We start from the raw sequence: 13,155 nt of genomic DNA on the forward strand, positions 1-13,155 counted from the left end.
CCAGGGACGCCATAGGCTCTTCGCTCGTGAGCAGATTAAGCCTCCGGCCCCCTAGGCTAGTGCAGCCACTTCCTGATGCGGAAATATTCGCTATGCCGGTTCTTTTCTCTCCCCGCCCCTTTCATATGCCTTTAAAGCAATGCCCCCCCCCCCGCATGGCCAGTTTGCTGCAATTCACCCCACACACACACACACACACCCCATGAGCTAGGTGGGTCTGAGCCTGAGGCTCTTCTCCCTTTAAAACACGGACGGGGTTGCGGGAAGTTTGCGGGCGGGGGTAAAGGCGAAGCTCTGCGCTCTTGGCCCACGAACGGGTGGAGAAGAGCCGGACGCGCTGGGACCCCGCAGCACTGCGGGTGGTGTCACACAGGCAGTGCTCCAGGGGCCGGCGATAAGGGGGACCCCGGGCGGGCAGGTGTCAGGCAGGCAGCGCTGCTGAGGCTCCGGCGGGAGCTCGGAGAAATAACGGCAGTGTGGTCCCCTAACCCTGCTCAGCTCCTCGGAGAGAGCCCTGCGCCGCCTGCTGCAGCCGCCCTCCCGCCTCCCCTCGCCCTCCCCCTGCTAGGGCTGCGCTCGGGGAACCCTCTGGCTTAGGTCTCCGCCCGGTGCCCTGGGGAGCAGGACGGGACCGCTCTCGCTGCAGTGAACAGAGACTCCCCGCCAACTCTCAGCACCTGACACAAACCCGGGTTCCACTAACTGGGGGGGAGGGAGGTGCACAGGGCAGCTGGGAGGAGACTAGAAGCAGAGGGTCTCTCCTCTGGCTCAGCAAAGGGGACCCACCAACCAGCATATCACACAGCAACAGGCGCTCCACGGGACCGGCACCAAGCCGAGCGCACGCACACGACTATTAACCACCTGCCGCGTCCACACAGCGAAACAAACCCAGCCCTCGCTCGCCAGCCCAAAGCCTGTGCGAATAACACACCGCACACGCTGCCCACCACCCTCACCGACATAAGCTCCCCCGGCATGTACAGAGGCCGGCACGCTGCACAAACACACAGCCACACAACGCCCCCCCCAAACACAAACAAGCGCACGGTACACAACCCCACAGGAAAAACAACACAACATACACCCTGAGTACACACCACCAGCAGGGCACACCAGAGCTACTCTCTCACCCAGCACCCCGCCCCACTGCACAGCTCCACACCTGGGTAACACACCACCTAGCAGTCACACCCCGCACCCGCCACACCACCCCGCTGACCTTGGGCAGTGCGATCCTAGCGCATCCGCCAAGGGCTCACCTGTGGTGGATAGGGCAGGTGCTTCCACCCCGCTGGCTGCTGCCGGCGGGTTTCACGCCGTGCCAGGGCGGGGTGAAGGTTTTTGAAGCAGGTAAAAGCAGCGCTGCTGGGCACGGGCACAGGCACCTCCAGTGTGGGGGGTAGGCTACAGCCTGCGGCGTGGGAAGGCTGGGGAAAGGGCGCCGCCTGTCGCTCGCGGCTGGAAACGGGCCAGCTGGCCCAAGGCAGCTTTCTGCTTCGCAGCTTTGTAACGGTGTCTCAGGTTGCATCAAGGGGACAGAGGGTGATGACGATGATGATGATAAATAATAGCACCCAGTAAGTGTTACATTTCAATTAATTAGTGTCTTGTAGCTCATCCTTCATTCGGCCAATTAGCGCTGTTGATCTAAAGGGCTCAAAACAATTGTTTTTCTAGGTGAAGAAACTGAAATACAGAGGAGGAGAGGCAAGGCTCCCCCTCCCCCCATGTCCCGACGTGGTCTCTCAGTGTGGGTGATCAATTTGAGACACCTGGGGCCTATACAGGGGGGAGCCTCTTGCAAGCCTGCCCCATGGTGGGAAAGAATCCATCTAACACTTAAAGGCTGGGGAGTAGCAGCACACCCCAGAGCAGAATTTGTTCTTCACCAAAGGAGCTTTGTTGTCATTTTGCCAGCGATACAAGAAATGCCAGGTATGTGTCATGAGGTAATTGGGTCAAGTGTAGTTGCCCTCCCTGTTACAATCTGGGCTAATCTCTGCCCAGCACTGAGTTTGCTCAGTTGACACAAACATATTAGATCACATCTGAACACCATACTCATTGCCAGGGGATGGATGTTGGGGCTCTCAGAGTGCTGTTACATATTACTGCATGGACAGCTAACTCCTGCAGCAAGTTCTAATCTAGTTAATGACCACAAATCATTTGTTTTAGTTCTATAGTCTGTTTCTGGGGGATTTGAGAATATTTTGCTCAACATGTTCTTAAATAGTAACAATTAATAACTTTATAATCTCCTTTGCCATTCATATTACAAATACAAATGTTACTGTTTTAGTCCACATTTTTTTTTTAATACTTGGACTGGCAAAATACTGACCTACTAGTGACTATTAATGCTTTAAACTATAAGGAGGAAGGGTAATCTTGTCATTAAAGAAAGAGCTCATCAGGAATTTTTCAAGTCAACTTTTTTCAAAATGCCATTTAATCAAAACTGACATTTTTCAGGGAAATGTCTCCATTCTGACAACGTTTTTAGTCAGCATGTCTTTCACATCTACAGTGGAATTTCTGGTCAGAGAGACTCATCCCATCACATTGGTTTTGGCACTTACCTGAATTGTGGGAGATCTAGATTCAAGTCCCTGCTTGATTCAGAGCACTTAGGTCTCCCACGTTCCAGGCAAATGCCCTAACCATTCGGTCTGAGTCTCTCTCGATCTCTCCTGTTGGAATTGTTCAGCTTTGAATAAATAATTATATATCAAGTAGGCCAAAGAAAGTCCCAGATTTGGAGCAGGGATTTGAACCCAGGTCTCTCACATGGGGCTAATGCCTAGTCTAGATTCTTGCTTTGTTTGAAAAACATTTGGAAATGCCTGTAGTTCCGATACAGAACAAAAACAAATATCAAAACTGCAACATTTTTCACAAAGTGGAATTCTTGTTTGTCTGTCAGCCTGCCCTAGATTCAAGCACAGCACTGGGACACAGGAGAGCTGAGTTCATGACTCTGCCATAGGTTTCTTGTGTGACCTTGGGCAAGTCACTTAAACTCTTTTTGCCTCAGTTTCCTATTTGTAAAAGGGGAATAACAAAACTTCTTGTGTATATCTTGAGTATTCTGGGCAGGAACTGCTTACTATGTACAATACACAATAGTGCCATAACTGGGGCTGGTTGGTGGGGCCATATGCTACTGTACTACAATAACAATTTTTTAGAACTTAGGGGATATTTTTGTTGTAACACATGCTTTCTGGTTGTTCTATATCCTAAATTAAGAGAGACTTGATTCTATAATTCAGATTCATATTGCAACCCTGACCAATTTGTTCATCATGTATTTAATGTTAATATAGTCTGATTTCACTCAGAGGATTGAAAACTAGGAGTAAATTCATCAACAGAACTGTGTAAAACTGGTGCGAGATCCAAATCAGGTGTCTCCTCCCTACCCCATCAGTTTTTAATGGAAAACCTAGAATATTAAAAGAAAGAAATAATGTTAAAAATCCAATCACTTTAACATCCTGTAAGCTAATAAGAGAACATGAATGCAATAAGCTTAGTCCTTTTCCTGTCAAATTAATTATAGTAGAGCTAAGGAGAGAACAACAGACCCAGCAGTAATGGCTGGTTCACAGAGATCATTTTCAAATATAAAATGTGTGAACATTTTTAGAAAGCTCCCTTTCACATTTGCAATAGTTGAAGGTTGCAATCATAATCCCTCACAGTTTGAAAACTTACTATTGTCATTGACCTAAGTGGAAATGAAATGCAAAAAAGGAAAACTGTATCTACAGTGGAAATAATAACATTCAAAGGTATGATTTTTACCCCAGTAATCTGTCACCTTGGTGGTGTGTGATGGTGTTTGTTGTTTGCTTCTATTATCAGTTGAGAATATTTTGCTTATTTTAATATTGAAAAGGTCCATGTTATATGGGAATTACATTATATGTTAACAATATAATTTAAAATATGAATAATCTTGAATAAAGGGCCTTGGACAATCAACATCCTCTGGATTTCCTCCTTGATAAGAATGTAATGAATCATGGATGCAGTCAGTCACATGATTGAAGAAAACCCTGCAGGGGAAGCAATTGGGGTTATAGAAAGAAAAGTGTCATTAGACTCCTAATCCCGCTCAGAGAGCAATGCCTACTGATTGATTTATAAAGCTCTGTTAATTTCAAGTCTGCTCAGTTTTCAGCACTTTCCCTTGGGCATAAACTTGTTGCATATGCACAGAAGCTGAACTATCAGCAGGATGGTTTCTTCACACTGCTGAGTTCTCTCTCTCTCTCTCTCCCCCTCTTTATATGCTATTTGTTCTGAGCTAATCTGAACAAGGGTGAATTTTCACACACACCTTCCCCAACTGGCTTGTATCCAGCTCATTCAGAGTCATGCTTTCCCATACATTAAATGCAACTTGAAATGCAAGAAAACATTAACTGAAAAGGAAGAAGATTAGATTTGTCTGATGGGGAAATTTGTATCTAATGAGAGAAACCTATCTTGAGAGGGCAAAATGCATTATCCTGTGAAAGGACACTTAGTGGGGATTTCACAGCTGGATCTTAGTTTCTATATATTGCTGATTATTACGGACTGGCTCCTCAGTGGGTATAAATCAATACTGAGGTTAATGAAACCATGTTGATTTACATCCGCTGATGATCTGTCTCCATGACAGTAAGCGACTCTTGATGTATTCTGATAGCCTGCGTATGAATCAGTTTATGGACATTTTCTTCAGGTGGTGGCAAACATTTAAATCACATTTATAAAGGTTGATTAAGTGCCCAGGTATTAATAATTTCTGGTATGAGATGGGTGAAAGGACCAATTTGATACTGCATGCAAATCTGGAGCCCTCTCCTGTAAATTTCATTTCTGGTTATATTCTTGATAACTGGAAGCTACCTGGTGGTAAGGCAGCATGGTTCCAATGTGCAGCTTTAGTCACTAAAAAATGAATCCTATAAAAATGGAAATGTCAATGCCCACCAAACATTGATGCCTTGCTCAGTACTATGGTTGACCTTGCAGCTAGTGAACACCTGGTATCCCACAGAAGGGGAATGCCTAAACAACTGAAAGCAATTTGGGCTGACTTTTTAGAGGGTCCATGATTAATGTCGCTCCTGAAGAGAGAGATGTCGTTTCACCTTCCCACGCTTTATCCTAACCTTCTTTACTTACTTTGTGTATTATTGTGAATCTGGTATTTTGGTCTATTCATTGTATTTGGGAAAAAAATAAAAAATATATAAATGCCAGACTGAGGGCAATTTTTCACCTTTCTGAACCAGTAGGAGATTCAGTGAACAGATACCATCGCAGGGGAGATCCTCAGGCTGTGTGAAATTGTCATAGCTAAAATTGTGGAGCTGTGACAATTTACAGCAAGTGAGAATCTGCTCCATGTAGTCTTAGCATACCTTTCATGCCAAGGCTCTCAAAGCACTAATATTCATTAATTGACTCCCTTTTGAAGTAGGTGTTTAACTCATTGTACAAATGGGTAAACTGAGGCACAGAGGTTAAGACTGGATAATTCTTCATACTATTACAGGCCTTGTTTACACTGGGAAAGGTTTTCCAGTATATCTATATCCTGGCCAAAAAAAGTGTTCTTGCAGGTATCTTTTTTTTCTGAATGAAATAAACTATGTTGACAAAAGCACCTTTTTGCTGGTATAACTGCATCTACGTTAGGGATTTTAGAAGTATAGAAATGTCACAAAAAAGAAGTTATGCTCCTAACTGACATTATTATACTGGCAAAAGCTTCTAGTGTAGAGCGGTGCTTGAAGCATATAACCAAGATGGTTATGATGATCTTGCTGTACAGTTTGAGAAACTGAGATGCAGAGGGGATGGTGATGTTACCTGGTAGCTAGGAGAGAAGGGCAACTTGATTCCTACCTTTCTCTCTCCTCATATTAAATTGTATACTTAGCCATCAGCCTTCTGATCCCCAATTACACACAGCCCTTCTAAAAAGCAACAGTGGTGGGATTTTCCAAAGTAAAGTATCTGAATGATTTAAGAGCATGAGCCACATTGAAAATCATTGAGGCACTTCAGAAAATGCCACCCTCAATGACCGGGGCATTTTCTGATCTCTCAGAGAGAGAACAAACTGAATGTCAAACAGCTAATAAAAGCCCATGTGTGAGAATGCAGCTCTCAGGGGACTCCTGACAGAACACTGGACAGCATTAATACAGACATTCCTTCCTTCCAAAAGGAGGCATCAAATCCCAAACATCTTACCTCAAAGATGAGCAACAGAAAGTGTAACAGAAACCCAAAAGATAAAAAGGAGAATGTCCTTCCTGCAGCTAAGAACAAGCAGGTGTAATGAGACTCGCTGCTGTGGAAGAAAGGCCAAGTGGAAACACTTAATTCTGGGCATTACTGAGTTTTGAGAAGGTTAAAATACCATCACTTTACTTTGGCAAGTGCTCCCAATTAGGCTCAAATCACAGCTCCCTGGGTTTGCTATAGACAGCTTGATCCTACTGTTCTTCCTCAGAAAAAAACCTTTCAGTGAAGTCAATAGGTGTCTGGACTAAATAAGCAGGGCAGCAGTGAGCCCTACGTTCTGGCTTGACAGGGAGATTGGACTCATTGATCTGCTGGACCCCTAAATGACTAGGGTTGTTACCTTTGTGGATGCCTCTGGACAGCTGCCATTTATGACACACAAAAAAGGAGCCATTCCCACACCCTTGCCTGGTTTTGTGGATGGGCCACATATCAAATTTGGAATATGAGCCAAAGACACAATCAGTTTTCAATCTGATTCTTTTTTTTTTCCCCCCACTCCCGAAACTGCAGCACCAGTCCTCAAGTAGGTCAAGGAGGGGAAATGACTCAGATGGCATGAAAAGCTGTACATTAGAAGAACAGGTTGCTTGTGCTGGACTCTAAATACACTGTCAAAGAACATGGCAGTTGTATTAATTCAGGTTCAGGGGAAATGCTTCCAGGAGAAATGAAGAGGGATAATCCTGCATTTAACAGCTAAGCACACAAGTTAAACTTGCCCTTGTGTAATTTAAACATTATTTGCTGAGGGGGATTATTAAAAATGCAACCCCACAATACTTTAGCCATACTGAGGCTATGACACAGCTAACAGGTCAGGAAATTTAACAGTAGGGCTGATGGTTCATTGTTAACATTAATTGTCCTGAACGGAATGGATGATTCTGGGAAGTGAGAGCAGGATATGGCACTTCTCTCCTTTAATTTTAAAGCCAGCCCACCTCAGAAGAAACTAATAATTGCTACCATCTCTGCAAGGGGTTTGTGAAATGTGTTAAGTCCTGATGGACAACTGTCAAAACCTGGCACCTAGTCTCCGCAGAAAGGACTGAACGAACCATGGAGACTGAACTATCTTCTCCCCTCTAAATTTCTATCTCCAGGCAAAGGTTGAGGAAGTGTTTTGGTGGGGGATCCTGCACTGCTGCTGCCTGTATGTATTGCGTGGCCAGACAACCTGTAGCCACTGCTGCATTCACCACCTCCGTGCCTCAGTTTCCCTATCCATAGAATGGGGTGATACTAGAGTTGTGTGACTAGTTGATTTGCCAGTTTATTGGCTGTTCTACAAAATTGGGGGGGGGAGGAATGTCATTTCAGGTCAACCCAAAACAAACTTTTTTTCAGATTTTTCATTGCACCAAAATAAATTTTTTTTTGGTTCAGACAACACATGTAGCTGAATCTGAAACAAGATGTTGTGTTTCAGTTTTGAATTTTTTACAGTACATTTTAAATTTTATTTTTTAAATAAAAGTGAAGTACATTTTGAAGTACAAAGTCTTTTTAAAGAGAGAAATCAAAATGTTTCATTTCAAAAGCATTTAATTTGTTTTCCAGGTTTTTCTTGACTGAAACAATTGGTCAAATTTGTGAAATTTTTGATCAACCTGCATTTTTATTTTTTGATGAAAAAAGTTTCCACTAAAATATTTCACCCAGCTTTAAATGATGTTGACAGTCTCGGTAAAGCATTTTGAAATCTACAGATGAAATGCACTATGTAAGAGCTAAAATAGTCTTAATTATTGTTCACACACACAAATTTTACTCTCTTCTTCCCCAACTAATTAATGTAATGTCATGCATCCCTAATATAGTCCATGCTCTCTTTCACCTTTAAATTTCCCTATTTTGTTTGTTTGTTTTTACATCAGGTCAAAACTATTCTACACATCAGGTACTTGGACACCATTTTTTGGCAAAGGCTTTTCAGTACCATAAGGCTACAGATCTAACACAATATATTTTAGTAATGTGTTCATTATTGGAGACAGGAGTATATGTAGAGAGAGCCTGCTAGATGGCCTTTGGTTGGGTTATTTGAATACAGTAGTGCCCAAATCAGTCACTTTAAATGGGTACAAATTACAGGGCTACAGGAGCCATATCTTCTGCTAGTGCAAAGCAGCATAGCTCTATTGCAATTAATGCAGTTATGCCAATTTATACTAGCTAAAGATCTGGTACATATGATTTAATAGACACTTGTCTAACCTTGTTTTGTCATCTTAAATTTCTAGCAAGTATGTTTAACCTACCTCACCCTTCCTATTTTCTACATCCAGATTAGCTACAAGCAAATTTTTCTACCGCCACCCATCACTAACCTTCCCATACCACTAAATCATGTCAAATGGTTTATTAATAGTGTTTTGAAATGCCTTTTGCCCTGTACTACGTATATGATTTATACACCAGAACTATTTGCCCCCCTTTGCTCCAGCTTTATGAGGGATTAACTAGAATACACAGTGGGATTAAAGACCAAGTTGCAGACTGTATATGATGAGTGCTGAAATCTGCCATGTGTTCCTTAGCACCAAAAAGTTAGTACCTAAGTTATCATACATGCTCCACCCTTGGCTGTCCCTTTAACTGAAAAGGTCCTCAAAGACATGTTTGCAAAATTCATACAATTTTTATGTCTTCAAGTGACAGCTGGTTCTTCTTGTTCTGTTATTTACCTGGCTCTTATCTACTCAATACTGGATTGGTTAATTAATCTAGGAAGAACTCCAAAACTCCTTGCAATATTTCAGAGTAACAGTCAATCTTAAAATAGCATTCCTGCAACGGTTTAGATCATTACTATAGTATTTTAAAGGGTAAACTGTAGTATTTAGGACCATTACTATGAAATACTATAGCACTATACTGTTGTATATGAAAACAAACCAAAACCCTGATTGGCCAACACTTACATACATGGCTAACGTTATGCTCGTGCACAGTCTTGTTAGGTAGGCATGTATTTAAGTATTGGCAGGATCAGGGCCACAAAAACATGCATTGCTGTAGTTTAGTTGTCTCCAGGATGAAGATGAGTGTGATTTGCCTTTGTGGGCGAGCGACATGGGAACTATAAAGGCAAGTTTGACATTTTTGGGTTACTTCAGAAGGGTTTTGCTCACTTCAAAGGGCTGGAAGACTTTAAATGATTAAAGTAGCCAAGCCATGAGAAAATTATGCTTAAACATACTAGACCTCAGTGTTTGGTTAGGAGGCGGCTGGGCAGCTGGCTGGCTTCCAAGTAAGTTGCATTTACTACTGTCAGTGTAAGTTACATTGTTTGCCCAAAAAGCAAATCAACACAACACCCTTCTTGTTTTTTGTTTCTTTTCTTTTCCACAGAAAAGAACATTCTGCAACAATGGTCAAAAACATTAATGTGTATTCTTAAAGCTACAGTGCATCTACTCACACGAGTAAAGTGACCGGGGCAGATCCTATGTTTACATCAGGCAGTGGAGGATGGGACTGTATTTAGTTTACGAGCTAGCAATTTTTTTTTTTAAATATCCTTATTATTCCTCTGGCTTTCTCAGTTGGATAGGTTTTTTCTTTTCTTAAATCATAGCGATTCTTTTTCAATAACCATCAGGGAGGGAAGGGTGTGTCGACAAGCAGATAAAGATGATTAAAACATACAAGGACTGTGGAGTGGGTCCATGAAGTGATACAATCCTTGACTCCTCTCTGCCTCAATGTGTTAATGCATCAATTTTAGTACAGTGATACTTTCAGCCCTAGGTGGAAAATCACACGTGAGAAAGAGGTGGTGGAGGATTTCCAGATGGTCAGAGCTCAGGGAGGGAGGAAGAGGGGGGGAAATTGCTGAAGGGAAAGCGGACCTGGTCATGTCAGTAATTTCCAGCTGAAAATGAAAATGGCATATAAAAATGATCCCATACTGTAACCAGGTGCATTCAAGCTTTTGGACATTATGTATGATAAATCCTCACCATTTCTGGTCATTAAGAGATCCCAGGGATATAATGATTTGTTTATTTGTAACAATAAAGGTGTGAGCTTTGTTTTCTTGGCCAGATTCCAACATGGGTATCCCACCTCAGATCCAATTAGTTACATGATTCCTCACTTCCCCTCTTTCCAATAACTAGTGTAAGTACCCATTCTGCAGCGAGTGCTACACATATTGCACCCCAGCAGAGGCTGGATTTGGGTGCTATGTGAAATAATGCACTCTGCAAAATGCACCGTCCCTCTGGCAGCAGCAAAAGCATTGAGGTGGAGTAAATGCAGGATTGTGGCCACTGGTTCCCCATAATACCATTAGCCAGGCCCGTATTTCCCCTGTAGGGGAACACAAGGTCAGCAGCTGTTATTACACAGCTGGGCTTCTCCAAATCGGCCTCGTTTATGGCAGCCTTGTGCAGGGAACTGGGATAGAGTCCATGGTCTAGAGTTCATGGAGGTCTGGTCCTTCAGGATGAGAGGTGCTATGGCTGTGTAAAGAATTAGTCTTAGATGGCACTTTGCACAGCTATAGCACATTCCAGCTGTGACTGTCAGAGGAGCTTTAAAATCATCAGTGATGACTTCAGCATCCCAGCACTGTTTCGCAGCGAGGCATGGGTGTATTATCCTCCCCGCTTTACACATGAGGAAACTAAGGCAACAAGACGTGCCCACTGTCACAGCACAAAGCTGTAGCAGAGTCCAAGAGCAGACCAAGTCCTGGGCTTTAACCACTAGACCATGCTGCTTCTCCCTGCTAACTCAGAAGTGATGAGATGCTCTGACAAAACCTTTACCAATGCAGACCCTAATCCTAATCATATGGACTCACTCATTGACATCAACAGTGTAAATAAGGCAAGCACAAGTTGGTTCATGCTGTATTTCCAAAGGGTTCCTCTGCATTTAAATTACTCCTCAGCATAGCACATTTCCCATGGTACTACTGATGTCACCCCAATACGGACACTGAAGAGTGCAAGTGGTGAAGCAGACATAGGAGAATATATTGTTCAATAGCTTCTGAAGAAGTGGTGCAATACATGTATTACCTTCATCTTCAGGAAGGTGAGATGCTCCATAGCAGATGGGTGTGACTTAAGGTCTCACCTCCCTCCAAACTAGCCTGGTGGAAGTCTAGGTGATTATGTACTGTACTCACTGTCAAATGTGTGTCAACATGGATCCCCTTGTCTCTCACACTTTCCAGGATAAACTCTCTTATGGGTACTGATCAGGAATGAACTTGGGGTAATGAGTCTCTTTCTTCCCCTTCAAAACTATTTGCATGTCTTAAGTTCCAAATTGTGAGAATTACGGTTTCTAGCTAATGCTGAATGCCCACATGCCAAGATTAAATATGCTTTTAAAAAATCTCTAGTGCTAAAGACTAAGGCTCTTTTCTGGTTTCAAAACAAGTTACCTAACAAACTACAGCCACAGTTATTTTGCATAACAGCAGACAGAACTCCTCTGGTGTCTGAATAGCTCTGCATTAAATGTAATCATACCACCATCAGCATTAATTTGTACCTGCCTCTGGCTGCTCAGGTGGCAAGTATGTGCCAGGGCTGAATAGGTCAAAACTCCCACTAAGAAGTGATGGGGAGTTGGAGACACTTGGCACCTTGCAGGATTGAACCTTGGGGTAAAACTCAGCCGATGTAACTCCCTTATCTACAGCGTATGCATCAGGGCTGAATTTGTCCCTCACATTCAGTGGCTATTAAAGGGCAAAAGAAGAGCAAACATGATTAAATGTATGGTGTATTTACACATGGCCTGCAATCACAAATTAGAGTTACTGAGCCTGGAAAGGAAACCAGAGTTAGAGGGGCTCTGATACAGCATTTTCCACAATGGAGGAAGAAAAATATTAGGGGGGGGGGAAAGCAGGATAATTTCAACTGCTAACAAAGACTGTAGCTATATATAACGTAGAATAATGATAAGGAGTAATCCAATTGCATGCTTCAGAGCATTAATTAATTGCCGGCACTGGTGAGGCTGGAATTCTGTCCTTTGCATCAAGAAAAGACCATTCCTGGACCTAATCCAGCAGTGCAGATGATTCTGTTCTCACTATGAACTTTTAACTTCCAGAAACTATAAGTAAAAGGGATCGGGGCTCAACTTATTCTGCCCTACATGGTCTATAGCTGGGGATATTAATGGCACCAGGGCAACCCCCACTTTACGATTGCCTTGCCTAGGTAAGTTATGGTCAAGATTTTCAAGAGTGACTACTGATTTTCAGTGCCTAACTTGAGACAGTTAGGAAGGTCTTTAATTTTGAGAAGTGTGAGGGGGTCTCAAACTGGGCACCCAAAATCTCCTCCCCGCAAAAAGTGATATTCCCAATAGTGCGCACTAGGCCCTTTACAGGCAAGCATAAACATCAAGATCTCTGCCAAAGGGAGCTTGTGATCTAAATAGAAAACAAAGAGTCTAGAGACTCAAAGAAATCATCTGCAAACACTTGGAAGGTGGTAAGGTGATAGGGAATAACCAGCACGGATTTGTAAAGAACAAATCGTGTCAAACTAATCTGATAGCGTTCTTTGATAGGATAACGAGCCTTGTGGATAAGGAAGAAGCGGTGGATGTGATATACCTAGACTTTAGTAAGGCATTTGATACAGTCTCGCATGATATTCTTATAGATAAGCTAGGAAAGTACAATTGAGATGGGGCTACTATAAGGTGAGTGCATAACTGGCTGGATAACCGTACTCAGAGAGTAGTTGTTAATGGCTCCCAATCCTGCTGGAAAGGTATAACAAGTGGGGTTCCGCAGGGTTCTGTTTTGGGACCGGTTCTGTTCAATATCTTCATCAACGATTTAGATGTTGG

Source organism: Gopherus flavomarginatus, chromosome 10, assembly GCF_025201925.1.
Source record: "Gopherus flavomarginatus isolate rGopFla2 chromosome 10, rGopFla2.mat.asm, whole genome shotgun sequence".
In the NCBI taxonomy this organism is placed as follows: domain Eukaryota; kingdom Metazoa; phylum Chordata; order Testudines; family Testudinidae; genus Gopherus; species Gopherus flavomarginatus.